The following is a 16,184-nucleotide window of genomic DNA, read 5'->3' as shown; positions in this document are numbered from 1 at the left end:
TTTTTTTTCCAAGCGTGGAATTCACAAGTACATATAGGTCGTTGTTATTTTAAAACCCACAGATAAACCTTGTATCTATCAAATCTTTAACACATCTACGAGAAATAGCACAAGCAAGTGCTGTGACAGATCAAACAATTTGTGTCAACTTTTATTAATATTTGTCTTTAAATCAAAATCCGTTGACGGATGCGTAGCACGTAGCCGAAACACTCTGCCTACGCTCAGGTGGCTTAAGATATGGCGATGATTTGTATTTTATTACATTTCTTTTTTTAAATCTTTATATAGATCTTCATGACGGGCGAGCCGTGGAAACGGCGCAGGTGTTACCTCGACTCAGTCTTGGAGGGGTGAAGAGAAAGAAGGACTTCTGCGTACGGTTGTCAAGAGCTAACTATTTCTTGACAACCCGCCCCTACCCCCGTAGTTTTCTCGAGTGGGCATTTCAGATTTAATGAAGTCAAGTTGCAGGGTACCAATGCCTCACGAACAATCGGCATGAGAGGTTCTATAAGCAAGCTGACACTTTGCTCAACCGGACCTGGATTTAGATGAAGGAAATTGAATGTGTGTCTATTTTTACAAAAAATGTTGCCATGGCAATATAGCTGTCTATCTGTCCGTCGGTCTGTCCTTTTGTTGGTCCGGAATTATAATACATGTAGAAGATACATTCAGGGTATCCATTTTTAGACAAGGTGATGCAATGTTAAAGTTAAAGCTAAAGTTTTGCCACTGAAGTGTAAGAATGTGAAATATGTGCATTCCCAAACCGAATAAAAAACAGGCCAGTGTCAATAGAGTGTTCTTAATAATAGAGAGTTATGGTAAACCGGATAGTGAATAGTGAATCCCGGCTATTGTATCAACGTTAAACCTGACCCCTCCCTGGCCCTCAAGTGAGTTGAACAGATTGCACAAATGCGATTACAGAGTTTCAAATACACCAGAGGGGGAGGGATGCCTGGGGGAAAACAACAGCATGCCTTTGGTATATTTGAGCCATGAAGCAATACAACAACACACGCACACAGACACACACACACACATACATACATACGTGCATCCATTCAAACATTCCTACACACATACAGCAACATATACATACATACATACATACATACATACATACATACATACATACATACATACATACATACATACATACATACATACATACATACATACATACATACATACATACATACATACATACATACATACAGCAGCACACACATATGTGGGGCCGCCTGGGACAGAATTCATACTTCTTACACACACTATTTTAATCTCACATATACACCAGTATACTCATACACACACAATATTATACTCCTTTTACATGTATGAGAGTGTATAAAAGTGTATGTGAGAGAGAATAGTAGTGTATGTGAGAGAGTATAGTAGTGTATGTGAGAGAGTATAGTTGTTGATGCAAGAGAATATAGTAGTGTGTGTGAGAGAGTATAGTTTTTAATGCAAGAGACTATAGTAGTATGTGTGAGATAGTATAGCAGTGTGTGTGAGAGAGTTTGAATGAAACGGAAGTGAGTTTGAATGAAACGGAAGTGGGTTTGATTCCTTAGTTCCTGATCTGGCGCTCAAAATACTGCGCCGTCATTTCACTCTTGAATCTCCAATTTGGTCGCCTGTTCGCCTGAGTTTGAGAGAGGCTCCCTCTTGTGACCGCCAATTCAATTCATTCTCAACCATGGCCGGTCTCTACGTGTTGTGGAAGTACCAGAGACGTTATGAAAAACCGACACCGTCGTTTAGGTTTCATAATATCATCCGTTCTATCAAATATTCAAATCTAGAAAAGTCCGGGAGCTCTGGCGGGGGGTCCTGGAGCTCTATCTATCTGTATAATATAATATAATATATAATATAACGGCCAAAAACTGTGCGCGCCTCCGGATGATATCATGAATCTTCACGACTGCGTCGGGTTCTCGGACGTCTCTGGTCCGTCCACGTCAATCTGAAGTGGAGACATGGAGGAGACATGGAGGAGAAAGGGATTGTTGCCGTTTGCGGACTCCCGGAGCTCCTCCGGCGAGGAGGTGCAGGAGGTCCCGCCGGCCCCCGGCGCTGAGCTCCCGGGCCCCGCCGGAGGAGCGGCGGGAGTCCACAAACGGCAACAGCGCCCTTTCTCCTCCACGTCGTGGTTCAATTGTAATGACCACGGAAGAGGCAGCGAATGAAGCATTGCTTAGACAGCCATTTATTAGATACCAACGCTAATAAACCGTTGGAACACACACAAGACCGGTAACCACAACAACGCCGGTAACCACAACAAATCCTGCGAAGCCGAATCCCCACGAGAGCTCCCCCGCTAAGGCCGGCCCCCATTTCCCAAACCCTGTGACGCTACAATATTATATTATAAAGATATCTATATATTATATCATCTTATATTATTTAGATATAGAGCTCCTGGACACACGCCGGAGTTCCCGGAGGTTTCTAGATTATAATATTTTATAGAACGGGTGATATTATGCATGCTAAACGACTTCTTCGGTTTTTCCGACGTCTCTGGTACTTCCACAACACGTAGAGACCGGCCATGGTTGAGAATGAATTGGTGTTTACGGGAGGAAGCCTCTCTCAAACTCAGGCGGCCACGAGAACAAGAGACAAAATAATTTTTTGGCAAACGCAGCATAGCAACATCGCTGGAGATTCAAGAGTGAAATGACAGCGCAGTATTTTGAGTGCCAGAAGCTACCGCCTCTTCTGTCAGCCAATCAGGAACTGAGGGATCAAACTCACTTCCGTTTCAGTCAAACGCTCTCACACACACTACTATACTCTCTCACACACACTACTGTATTCTCTTGCATAAACTACTATACTCCCTCAAATACACTACTATTCTCTCTCACATACACGACTATACACTCTCATACATACATGTAAAAGGAGTGTAATAGTGTGTGTGTGTGTGTGTGTGTGTGTGTGTGTGTGTGTGTGTGTGTGTGTGTGTGTATATGCGAGATTATAATAGTGTGTGTAAGACCAAGTATGAATTCTGTCCCTGGCGGCCCGTCATACACACAAATACAGCAGCATGCACAAACATACAGCAACACACACACACACACACACACACACACACACACACACACACACACACACACACACACACACACACACACACACACACACACACACACACACACACACACACACACACACACACACAAACTTCTGTAAGACACATTCCTCTTATGTTTCATTTACATTCCAGTTGTATTTATTCACGTGTGTGTTGGCGGGGGCCCAGGGGTTCACCGCTGCGGGATGGTGCCCAGGGCCACAGGGGCCCACTCTTGAATCAATAAGTGGTGGTCTGGGCCATCTGCAGACGAGGCGTCTACCCCCCCCTCTAATCGTTTTTTTATTCCTAGTGTATTGAGAGGCAGTTAACGTCCTAGAATGGAGATTCTCCCGATTTCATTTCCTGCGGTGGAAAGATAATAGACGGCCATTCTTTTATTTCCGACAAGGCCAATGTTAGGTGAAGAGAGCAGACGCCTCTGGAAGTCAGTTGTAAACCGACAGGCTGTTGGTATTCAGCCTCAAATTAGGGGTATTATATACTAGCCGATGATGCTGTACTACTGAGGATGACTTGCAACATGTGTTTTAAAGGTCCTATGGCATGCTACTTTATGGATGCTTTAATATAGATATTAGTAGGCCCCAAACACAGTATTTGAAGACGTTCCCGAAATTCAGCCGTGGTGCAGAATTACAGCCATACGAGCCAGTCGCACATTGAGCTTTTCCCAAATGCGCCGTTTTGGTGTCTGTAGCTTTAATGTAAATGAGGAGGAGTGAGGCGGGTCAAGGAGGAGGGTGGGGGTGTGGCCCTGAGCAGCTTGCTGCCATGGTACCATGCGCTCTGTTTACAGTGGATGTATCGCAATGGCGAGGCGCACACAGCCTTTAGCCGTGTTCTGTAAATATTCTAGAACACACGGGAGTCCTGGAGCTCTATATCTAAATAACATGATATTATAGGCAAGGCAAGGCAAGGCAACTTTATTTATATAGCACTTTTCATACACAAGGCAGACTCAAAGTGCTTCACATATAAACATTGTCATGCAATAAAATAAAATAATAGATAAGTAAAAGAAAAACATATGCAAAGAAATGGGTAAAATAGAAAAAGGCATTTTAGTATTAAAATAGAAAATAAAGGCAAAGTTAAAAAAGCTTTTTAGATTTAAGATTTTAGCAGAAAGCTATAGCAAACATAAAAGTCTTCAGTCTTGTTTTAAAGGTGCTCAGAGTTGGGGCAAGTCTTAAATCCTCTGGGAGTTTATTCCAGCTATTTGTTGCATAGTAACTAAATCCTGCTTTCCCATGTTTTGTGTTTACTCTGGGGATAATTAACAGATTGGTCTCAGAGGATCTTAGTGGTCTAGAAGGCTGATGTAGTGGAAGCATATCAGTTAAATATTTTGGGCCTAAACCATGTAGGGATTTATAGGTTAGCAACATGATTTTAAAATCAATTCTCTGACCTACAGGAAGCCAATGTAACGATTTCAGAATTGGTGTAATATGATAAAATTTTTTGGTCTTTGTTAGAACTCTAGCAGCAGCATTCTGAACAAGCTGAAGCTTCCTCAGAGTTTGTTTTGGGAGCGGGTCACCTGTGAGGAGACCATTGCAGTAATCAAGCTTACTAGTGATAAAGGCATGTACAAGTTTTTGTAAGTCTTCGGTGGACATGAGCCCTCTAAGTCTTGCTACATTTTTAAGGTGATAATATGCCGATTTTGTAACTGATTTGATGTGACTGTCAAAATGTAAATCTGAATCCATGATAACCCCTAGATTTCTGGCTTTGATTGAGGTTTTCAGGGACAGAGAGTGAAGGTGTTGGGTTACTTTAAGCCTTTCCGTTTTATAACCAAATACAATTATCTCTGTTTTGTCCACATTTAGTTGAAGGAAATTTCGGCACATCCATTCCTTCACTTGCTCAATGCACTGGCACTGCAGATCTATGGGCCGATAGTCATTTGGTGATAGCGATACATAGATTTGCGTGTCATCAGCATAGCAATGATGGTCAATATTGTTATTTTGCATGATTTGCCCTAGTGGGAGCATGTAGATGTTGAATAAAGAGGGTCCTAAGATCGAACCTTGTGGGACTCCACCTCTCACGTTGGTTGATTCTGATACAAAGTCGCCAATGGAAACAAAGTAGTTCCTATTTTGTAGGTAGGACCTGAACCAATTTAAGACAGTGCCTGAAAGCCCCACCCATATATATACATAGATATCTATATCATATAATATATATTATCACAGCCAAAAGCTGTGTGAGCCTCCAGACGATATTATGAAACTCAATCGGCCGCGTCGGAGAACGTCGCTGGTTCTTCCACGTCCACATCAATTTGAAGTAGACTGAACCACGACATGGAGGAGAAAGGGATTGTTGACCGTGGTTGTCTCCCGCCGGAGCCTACCTGCCGAGGGACCACCGCCTCGGCAGCGGGCAGCGCTTAGGCACCACCGCCTCCTGCAGCGCCGAGGCGGTGGTCCCTCGGCAGTGGAAAGCGGGGCTCAAGCGGGAGACATTTGCGGCCAACAATCCCTTTCTCCTCCATGTCGTGGTTCATGTACTTCAGGGAGTCGAAGCCAAAATTATTTTCCCCCAATTCATTCTCAACCATGGCTGAGATGACCCCCACTACGAGTCTCGTTGTGGAAATACCAGAGACGACAGTCCGACGTGTTATGCGCCATAACCCCAACAGCAAACGCTTGCATTACAGTGTGTGTAATCACAAACACACATGTGGCGCTCGAACGGTCGTGTCTCATTGGCGGGCCAAATTCTCTGGGCGGGCAAGGCAAAGAAAGGGGAGGAGCTTAGATCCTTGAAGTCATATGGGACCACATTCCAAATCAGCGCGCCTGAGCCTCCTTTTTTTTAAAGGCAAGCAGAACAACTAGCGCTCGTTTTATACCGAACGCAAGTTTTAGCCACTGGGGGACCATAGGCAGGCTAGGGGAACTCATATTTAAGTTAGAAAACCTCATAAAATGAGATTTTCATGCCATGGGTCCTTTATAAAACAATGCTGCATTCAATATTATTCATTGGAACGTGACGGATAAACAATTTGACTGCTATATGTCAACAAATCGTTTTAATTACCTTGAGAAACAAGATAATATAATGGATGTAGAATGTTTACTTCTCTTTCATCCTCAAAGTTGTGAAGCTGTTGGAGTTTTTTGCCTAATTATTTTTTTATCAAATAAGCAGATTGATTGCCGTGGTGTCCAGTTTCTGTTCTGCACGAGTGAATCTGTTCATTTTGTGAGGGAGAAAGGCAGTGGAATCAATGTGATTATTATAAAAGTAACTAAAATAAATAAATGTTCATAGTCAATGATTAATGGCTTCATTGCCAACAATTGTCTGAACCCCAAGATAATTTTGTTCGAACAAATTGAAGTTCCATTGTGTAGAATATGGTGGTAGCTAGCGGAACGGCCTTGGCAGAAAATGAATATAATATTCATAACTTTTTAAATCCTTTAAATTGGATTTTTTGTTTTCGTTACCGTGCAACAAACCCTTTATATCTACATAGGGGTAGGGCCCTCTTCCACGTAGGCTGCCATTTTGCACCGCCATGCTTCTATAGTATCCCAAAACGGACAACGGCACAAGAGAGAACGCATTTTTCATTCAATAAAATAACAAATGTTCTTGGCTAAGCATTCTAGGAAGGGAAAGGGTTGTGTGAGCCTCATGGCCAAGACCCCTTTGTGGTACTTTATCTGGTACCTTCATTGTGCAGGAGCCTTGTATCGAGCGTGTGCCACACATAAAAACATATTCTATAACTGTCCTAGAAGTCTAACCCTCTCACGGACCAACCATCAACATCAACCCCTGGCGTGACGCATCTCCAAACATCCACACACACTGCGGTGTTACATTATGAGTGTCTGAGATGCTGAACCCTCCACCCTCTCTCTACCCCTTATATAGCCTAGCGAAGACAAGCTTGCTCCGTCCTTTCGCACACAGTATGTGGTGTATTTAGAGGATGCAATAATGATGGAGTTTCACTTACTTTTTATCCAAGTGTAAAAGTGGTGTAGCTCATGGCAGTTCGCGGATTTGGGGGATTAGTTGGGAAGTGGTTGTGTATTCTTTAAAAATCCTTGTTTTCCTGTTCGATAACTAAAAGTAGGCGATCACTCTTTTTGGTAAACATTGTATCCAAAACAAAACTGTGCGATGCAACTGCTCTCCTTTATGTTATCAAAAGCATTCTATATTCATGTACCACAGTGCAAGTAAACATTGGCTTTTAGCGCCCACCACTTTTGAGATCAATGTTGACATAAATAACATAAAGGGATAATTATAGGAATATGAATGTAGTTTACCAAGATGGAGGCCATAAGAGGACTGTGTCCAAAATACCCGATTATGATTGGTTCAATTGATTTAATAGCTTCAACTGTCAAAAAAAATCATGGGGTATATGTACAGTCCCATTCAGCTCCATGATTTGTCCTATTTTTTATTAGAAAACTGTTTTTTATGTTATATTACTGCAATGAACAAAGGCGGAGGAGGACCTATAATTGTAAGCTATGACATATATGTTTCCTATTACAGACTTAATAGCTAAATACAATTCATGAATCCAGAAACCTCATCCTGGGGTCCCCCGGTGGCTCACAGGGTAGACCGCTTTCAATAAGGCCCAGTCCTTAACACAGTGACCCGGTTCGATTCCTTTGCTGCATGTCCTCCCTCTCTCTCCCATACCTTCCCGTCTCTCACTCTATCTTAAAAACACAAAAATAAATCTCAACCAAAATAAACCAGGTCCCTTGAAACTTGGCAACTAGATGTAAAGTGAACAAGACATCATTTGGTAGTACCCTTCTGGCGCCTGACAAATACAGACCCGTTTCAGCCACCATTGTTGTTTGGAAGTAGGGGTGAGTTATTTTGGTCTTTAAGGACCCTTAAACAAAATGTACCTTCAATAAAGTCCAGGAATCAAAAGTACATGTCTAGCGTCTAGAAATCCTGGCAATCCACACACTAACAATGATCATAATTGATGTAGTCACAATACAGCTGTTCAGATAAGCATGCCTGAAAAAACAGAAATTAATTAATTATGTACTTTGGCAAAACATCATGAATGGAAACTTGCCTACCCTGACATTTCAACAGTCTCCTTATTACTATATTATAGTTATGCGATATAGGGTCTCCTGATCTGACCAGAAATTAAGTGAGTAAAAAGAAAGGGGGAGAGAGACAGCCAGAGGGCCTTGAGTGACATGGATGCAGCTGTTTTAAGGGTTAAAGTTGAATGACAGTGATTGGCATTGTGTTTGTTTGTGCGGGTGGGGCCTTCTTTGTTGGGCATTGCAATTCTACAATTCTAAATGAAAAGCTGAGCGGGTCAATTGATTTTTAAATGGCATGAGAAAGATTTACTTGAAAATGGCCATGTTATGTTCTTTTTTCTCCGCACGATAACGCAGACAAATCAAAAACCATCAGACGCAGAACTAATTATCATTTTTATTTAATATGAATAAGGCAGCAAATGCATAGTTACTAACGGATACCTTTGAGGTCTTTCAATATAGATTACATTGTTAATGTGTTTGTGTGTGGTTGAAAAAAATTGCGTGTGGTTGAAAAAAAAGCAAAAGAATTTGTATACCGCGGTCAGTCATTTAGGGCCAATGGCCACATTGAAGCGAAGATTAAGTATATTGCGCTTATGTAAAAAATGCTAATATTGATCGATGTGAATGGGATGATTTAGCATTTTACACACTAAGCTTTGAGTTTAACTCATTATGGGTGTCTTTATACAAGACTTGACTGTGGACTTAGTATATTTAACTCCCAGGATTGGTTACCATGACGTTCTGCATCGCTACAATGATGATCTAGGACAAAATGTCCCTGTTGAAGAATGAATGAGCGTTCACAAGCGCAACGGAGGAGGTCTATGAGATGTTTGTCAGTTTGAGTCTCAGTAGGTTGTGCCCGGCTATCGCTAATAAATTCACTTCCGTGGTTTAATTTGACACTTTGTGGAGCGTGGCGAAATATTCAGCATTCTAGTTCATTTTGAATTACATATTGCGACTTTTAAATAGTTTTCCAGAGGAATCCTTTTTTAATGAATCAACAACAATTATCGTCTTCTATCTTTAGATTAGAGGGAATTTTGGACAAGAATGCAGACGGTCTGAAACGTCCTATTTTAACGGTCTGAAACGCAAGTGGGAAGCGCAAAGCGCAATTAGCTTTGTGGGCGGTTCTACGGCGCTATCGCTATTTTACAGGCGGATAAATGACACTTGCGTCGCGGCGCAAGTGTCAAAAGGGTTGGTCTGAAGCAGCATAGTTACCCGTAGGTGTGGTTTGGGCGTAACGTCCAACAAACCAATGAGAGTGCCAGTTCCCATCCCCTTTAAGAGCCATGAGCGCATTTGAATCGGACGAGTTGATATTTTGACAGCGCGTCTGCAGTCTCCGATGAGACAAATGCACATGAATTTCAAACTGCAAATGGCTCAGTTTATTGCCAAATAATATGGCCTAATTCACACAAGGAATAAGGGGTTTTCTTCCACAACTTCAGAAATACTGAGTCCTCAAATAAATTTCGGCAAAGAAAACGTATATGATATAACATGTGATATGCGGTAACTGTGGTTCTATTTAATGATATACGCAATACATTATAAACATTGTTTCTTATCAGTATTGTATGCTATCCTAATATGCATGTGTCCCCGCGGTAATAGACATTGCCATTGATTGTATTATGCGTTACGTGTTTAGTTTGCGTGTGTTTAAACAGAGCACACACGCGCGCATTCATTCATTCTTTACACTCAGTCGCGGTAAAACAATGTTTTTCACGATCAAATTCTCATCAATCTTAAAAGTTATGGGCATGTAGGCCTACACGGTGTCTCTGTCAAGAAAATATGTGTTTGCTGTACGGTGTTTGCAGATGCATTGATTTAAAAGTACAATTTATTACCGCTGCATCAGCTGTTCTTTCCCAAATAATTTACCAAGAATGTGCGGCTAGGTAGATGGGAGAAGCAAAGTGTATACGCGAGGTGCACAAGCAATCCGTATGCATCGCATGCGCATGTATGCATGCGCCCTTAAAATAGCATCTGAACAACGCGCCACTGACTTTAAACCAGGTATTTCCTGGTCAGTAGCGCAATGGTATTCAGAAATGGCAAAATACCGTTTGCGCCAGAACACGCCTCCTCCTTCCGCTGAACCGCCCCTTGGGGCGCATGATCAATCCCTAATTTACCGGCGAGTGGCGGTGGTGGGAAAAGAACGCTCTGCGCCAGTTGTAAACTAGCAACGACACATGCGCCAGTGACTAAGTCACTTGCGCCGGATGCAAGATAGGGCCCCTTGAGTCACATTGAAACGATGATATTGACTCAATAAAAGTTTCAGCTGTTTTTCTGCACGAGTCCAAAGGGGATAAATACCATTTACCCTCTCGTGCAACCGTCAGGGAAAATAATTTAGTTGATTGGATCCAGAGGCATACACAATATAATTCAATTTGATTAAAGTAATTTATCTTTGGGCAATTAAAATGTAATTGCATTAAAAAAAAAGTGTGTGTGCTTAACTATGAAAGCAAATCTGACACAGATTATAATGTCCTGTGTTTATCGAGCGATTCGCATCAAGAGAAAACAAATTAATTTTCCATTAGTACGATTGGTTCTACGAAAGAAACTTCCACTGTCCCATTACTTGGAAACTATTTTAAGCAAGTAAATCTTGAGGCTGCCCAGAATGGTTGATCTTGATTGAGATGGGTTTGATTTTAGGCAGCAGATCTGTTTTGCATGGGGGGCGCTCTTAATTTGATAGGATGTGTTCTGAAGCAATGTTTATAGTTGGCATTCTTCGATTCCAAGGAATCATCACTGCTATGGTGAGACAATGCAGCGCAAGATAAGATAGATGGACCATGTGGGTAGACTGATCTAGAAAAATCAAGATCCTAATTTCCTTAAACCACATTTCAACATTAAAACAATTCACAAATGCTATTGGTAATGTAGAAATTTGACACGCACACAGAAACTCACATTCCAATGGAAAAGTTTAGTTTCACTAGCCTTCACTAGCACCATTATCTATCTATATGTATACATATATATCATATACATATATATATCATATATATATATATATATAATATCTCATAGCACATGGCGACTATTTTGATCATTCAAATTAAACCGTACACCATCAGTGAAAAAACATGGTTTAAACTCAGGCCCAGTGTTTCTCGCTGTCAATGGCAACCATGTAGCCCAAAAAAATCAACAAAACAATAACATACTTGCCAAATGAAAAAGCATCTCTATCCAAATAGGGATTTACTCGTCCATGCTAATCCAATTGGCTTCAGATCGCTACGTGGATATCTCAGTGTAGCAGATCTTCTTTGAGCGCTGCTGCTGAACACAGGTATATATTTCACCAATGTCTAAATTACAGACATGCGGAAAAAAAGCAGGATTAGTTTTGTATGTTTGCGATTGACTTGCGTGCAATGAGACCTAGACAGCGTATCATTGTTTTTGCCAGGGATTTTGTTTGGCATCAGTCTTATTACTCACACAACCGGTATTTCGGGTTGCATTCATGGCTGTGTTTCCATGAACAGAAACAGACACAATGTCATTCTCACGTATGTCAGTGCTGGGGATGTATTACGCTTCAAGCTTATTTCTGCCATTTGAATATGTGAAATGACGGTGGACCAGGATGAAGCTACGTGATTTGATATCCCTTCTCGTGGAGACATGCGTCATATCCAATAAAAGATTTGGCATTTTGAGGAGAGGACTTTACCTTTTCCTTCGGGACCAAAGTGTCCCGCTTTAACATCGTTTCCAGGAAGGAGATGAAACCCAATTATGTGTCTTCTCCCCGTAAGCAGGGACCACCCCAAGCGCTGAGACCCACATGTTGCGCTCACAGTATGGGGCTCTCAACCGCCAAGCCTCAAATATTTAAATGATGGTTATGAATATTTAATGACGGCATTCCCCACCTCTCCCCCCCGATTCCCTCCACATGGCTCTCAACGTCCTCAGGGGCTTCTTTGTGTTGGGTTTTGGGCTTCTAACCCTAATAATAATGGTTTTGTTTCAAAATTATCTTTATGAAAAATGTCCTCAATGTCCATGTTCATATCTACATTGAGATAATCATGATAAAGGGCAATGCACTCCTTCCTTAAATGCACTTAATGAGTCCTTCCATACAAGTGTCCCATCATTCATTTAAACATATCCAAATTTCTATAACGAGGATGAACTATATATAAACCTGTAAACTAGGTGATTGTACCACTGTCAATTCTTAGTGACATGTCAGGTTTTGTTAATAGAGGTCATAATGGATAGAGTGGAACTTAACCTTTTTATTTAATGTCAAGTCATAAAATGCCTATCCAGTTTAACTCAACACCGCCCTTAATGCACAATTAATCTGGGGATCGATTCAAGGTTAAAGTAGTCTGGAAGCAAATAGAAGTCACGGTCCTAACTCAGGGATATTTTTTAAAAACGAGGTGTCACAGTAATGATCAGAAATGAACACTAACGGACATTGAAGGGTTTCCAAGGCCTCTGTTTGATTTGGCATCTGAGCACAATCATACCGAGGGCAGTGTCCAGGCCCATCGTTATGCAGAGTGTTTCGTCATTCATTCACCCATGCATTGATGTTTGATTGCAATGCTCTTGCAATCTAGCTTCCCAACATATACTGTAAGTAAAGGCACATATTTAATTAGCTTCCACTTCCAATGTTGTACATTTTGGTATTCCACCCATGGGGGGAAAAAAACATTTATAAAATAATTGTCATGCCCTGTGCTGTAAATGTCCCAAATAGTGTACATTTATATGAAAATCTATCATAAGCTTAACTATTGAGTGAACATAATCCCTTTCACAAGCATTTCTTTATACCCTTTTCTGTAGTTGAAGCAGGCCATGCTACCTGTAGCCCCTAAATGGCTAGTTATGTAGGTAGGCAGCTAGGTGAATGGACTGCATTTATATAGCGCTTTTCATAGCTGGGAATACCAAAAGCGCATTCTTACACACATTAATGCATACACACAGTCATACATATTGTGGTGAGGGGCAAAGCAATAACCAGACCGAAGCCCGAAGGTTATGCGACAATTGCGTCGCCCGACCCTGAGAGTTGTCTTATTCAAACCGACAGAGGACAACGAAGCAACACTCGACATATCCAACCAACACAACTGCCCCAGTGTCGGTGGCGCCTCGAACAACTCCACCTGTCACGAGTTGCGACCCCCACCAAGTTGAATCCAATAAGTGTATTTTATTATCCCTCAAACATCCGTCCGACAACTTGAGTACTGAGCCAGTTACCGACCTACCAGTAAGGATGGGTATGTTAGAAGGTAGGTAGGAATGAAAGTTGTTATTAATAGGTTAAATAATAGGGCTACATCATTCTTACTTGCTCAATATAGGCTTCTGCATAAAAGGGTCGTTAATGCATTTGTTCTTGCAAAAGGGACACTTTGTTTCCAAAGTTTCTTTGATATCACACTTATTATGTCTCATTTAGCCAACATAATTCAAAGCTCAATTCCTTTTATGAGACTTAATGTCCAAAATAAAAACTTCTATAAAAGGGAGAATTTAACGTGAAGTGAATGAACCCATGCAACTGGTATAGATTCTTATAGAGTACAGAGCATGGCAAACAAGTAAGGCTTTGACACGGATAATGAGTTAACTTCAAGAAATGTAATCAATTACGAAGTGAGCCACCGAAATCCACTCGTCTCTCGGCGTGCGTTTGCGACGGCAGAGTCCGCCCACACCCTGGTGCTCATTAAGAGAGAAAAATAAAGCAGCTGTGCTCGTCGAGGTAGGCCTACAGCTGCCACCCCACAGTGGCTTCTGTCCCGCTTTGTGGCAGCCGTTTGCACCCAGCCCGCCAACGCCTATTAATTCAGAGAGACGAGTGTTTTTCCTGTGCACATCAGCATTATTGCCACAATGCAGGAAGCCATTAGTAGCTCAAAGATTAAAGCACGTGTCAAGAAGCTCCTTCATTCCACTCGGTTACCGAACTCTCCCACCTTTGTTTGCCCGTCTTCCATGTATGCATTGTTGAACTCAACACTCTAGTCTGCACTTCCATAAATGGGATTCATTCCCTTTGCATTATGGCAAGTTAATTGAGATGGAATTGATCTGCATCAGCAAATGAGATGATGCCTTTTATAATGGGTTTTGTGAACCTTAATATTTATTTTGTTGTAATTATTCAAATTTCCTGATTGTCATTAACTAGTTAATCTCGGATTGTAGAGGTCAAATCCTTAATTCATGTTGTTGTTTCAGTTGGGGGGGGGGGGGGGGGGGGGGGGGGGGGGAAGAGAGAGGGAGAGAGAGGGAGAGAGAGAGAGAGAGAGAGAGAAGGCGGTTTTAAACCCAATCTTTCATCAGCACTTTTTGCCTTGCCAAATTCAACCATGCCAAGCTGATTTTTTGTTTCAACTACCAGTTTAAATGCGCCGAGCTTTGTTGAGACACGCCCGAGACGGATCATCTCCGAGGATGGAGCCAAAGCGAGCCCTAGACCGCAGCCTTCCTCCGAACGGGTTCTGGAGACATCAGCTCTGGAGGCTGTTAGGGGAGAGAAGTTATCTCTCAAATTGTCTGAATATAGACCTGTAAAAATAGAATAAACTGTGCTTTCTTGTATACAAGAGACGCATCGCCATGCATGAAGAGTATGGTTAAAGTTCTCAATGGCCTGATTCTTTTTCATTATTTTGTTCCTTTAACTAAATGAGCCCACGACACACTAAGTGTGTGCGTTGTTGTTTGTCATCGACTGAAGACAAGAGTTTCGTCCGTTAAAGACACACCTTAAAGTGGCTAGCCCAGTTGTAATGGAAATGCAAATCCCTGCAGTGCTGGGCTGTCACCCCGAGTCCAGTAAAGTAAAGTGGAAAAACGCCACAAGTGCACCGGGAGAGAGAGCTCCAATAGGGTACCAAGAAATCAGTGTCACAGAAAGATCCAGCAATGATGTTAACATGAGTGTCGTTGCTCCCTTTTCGCTCGCCCATATGCCCGCTGAATGCTAACTCACACATTTGAGACCAAATTAACCACACCAGGGAACCTTTCGCCTGCAGGGGTTGCTGGAATTAGAGGTGTGTGTGTGTGTGTGTGTGTGTGTGTGTCTGTGTGTGTGTGTGCCTGTGCCTGTGTGTGCATGTGCGCGTGTACACCTGCAAAGCCCACGAAACCCCTTGGCTAGAGTGGAAAAGGGAATTGGTTTAGTTTTTATTCATCACTTCTCCTCTCCATCCTCTGGCCTAAATTTCTTTGAATCGGTTTCATCCTCTACTGGGCATCACCAACTCCGTACCCACCAACCCACCCACCCACCCACCCATCCGATCTCTCTCTCAGGCAGAGCCCGTGCCCTTGCCTGCTCACCATGTAGTGGGGCCGGATCCATAAGACGTCGCGCTCCAAAAATGTGCACAGAAAGGACAACCCGAAAAGCCGGCCACCATCCAATAACCCCTATATTTCCTACTCCAGATCCAAGACCATAGCAGTTTACACAGGCATGAGGCCAAGCAGAGTCCTTTATTGCCAGGCTTCGTCCCCCCCGTCCCCCGCCCCCCTCCTCCCTCAGGCTACAGGGGGAAGGAGTGGAGCTTTCTTGGAGCGGCCAAGCGACATTGACCCCCCCCCACCGCCCCCCAGCCCTTGATCTCTGTGCGTGTGCCTTACAGCCCGCCCCTCGCCGCTCCCCACTCACCAGCCTCAGAACTCTGAGATGTGATTGAAGTGCAGCCCCCGCGTCTCACTCCGTGCAGGGCGTCCGCTGCCCCTCGCTCCTGTCCTCGTTCTGTGGTACGACCCACCTCTGTGCTCAAAGAACAGAGAAGTGAGGCAAAAGTGTGAGAAATTAGAAGGAGAAAGGGAGAAAGACGAACGGAGAGGGATGTACGCAGTTTTGTGAGAGACCGAGGCAGAGAGAGAGAGCGGGA

The 16,184-nt window shown here is 42.6% G+C and overlaps 1 protein-coding gene across 1 annotated transcript in view; it reads left to right on the top strand.

Annotated features, from left to right (window-relative positions):
* Nucleotides 1-16,184, top strand: part of alk (ALK receptor tyrosine kinase) — a 343,107-nt gene that overhangs the window by 25,908 nt on the left and 301,015 nt on the right. The window lies entirely within an intron of this gene.

Source organism: Gadus chalcogrammus, chromosome 5, assembly GCF_026213295.1.
Source record: "Gadus chalcogrammus isolate NIFS_2021 chromosome 5, NIFS_Gcha_1.0, whole genome shotgun sequence".
NCBI lineage: Eukaryota > Metazoa > Chordata > Actinopteri > Gadiformes > Gadidae > Gadus > Gadus chalcogrammus.
Note: the sequence above shows the minus strand (reverse complement) of the source record. Positions and strands in the feature narration are given on the sequence as shown.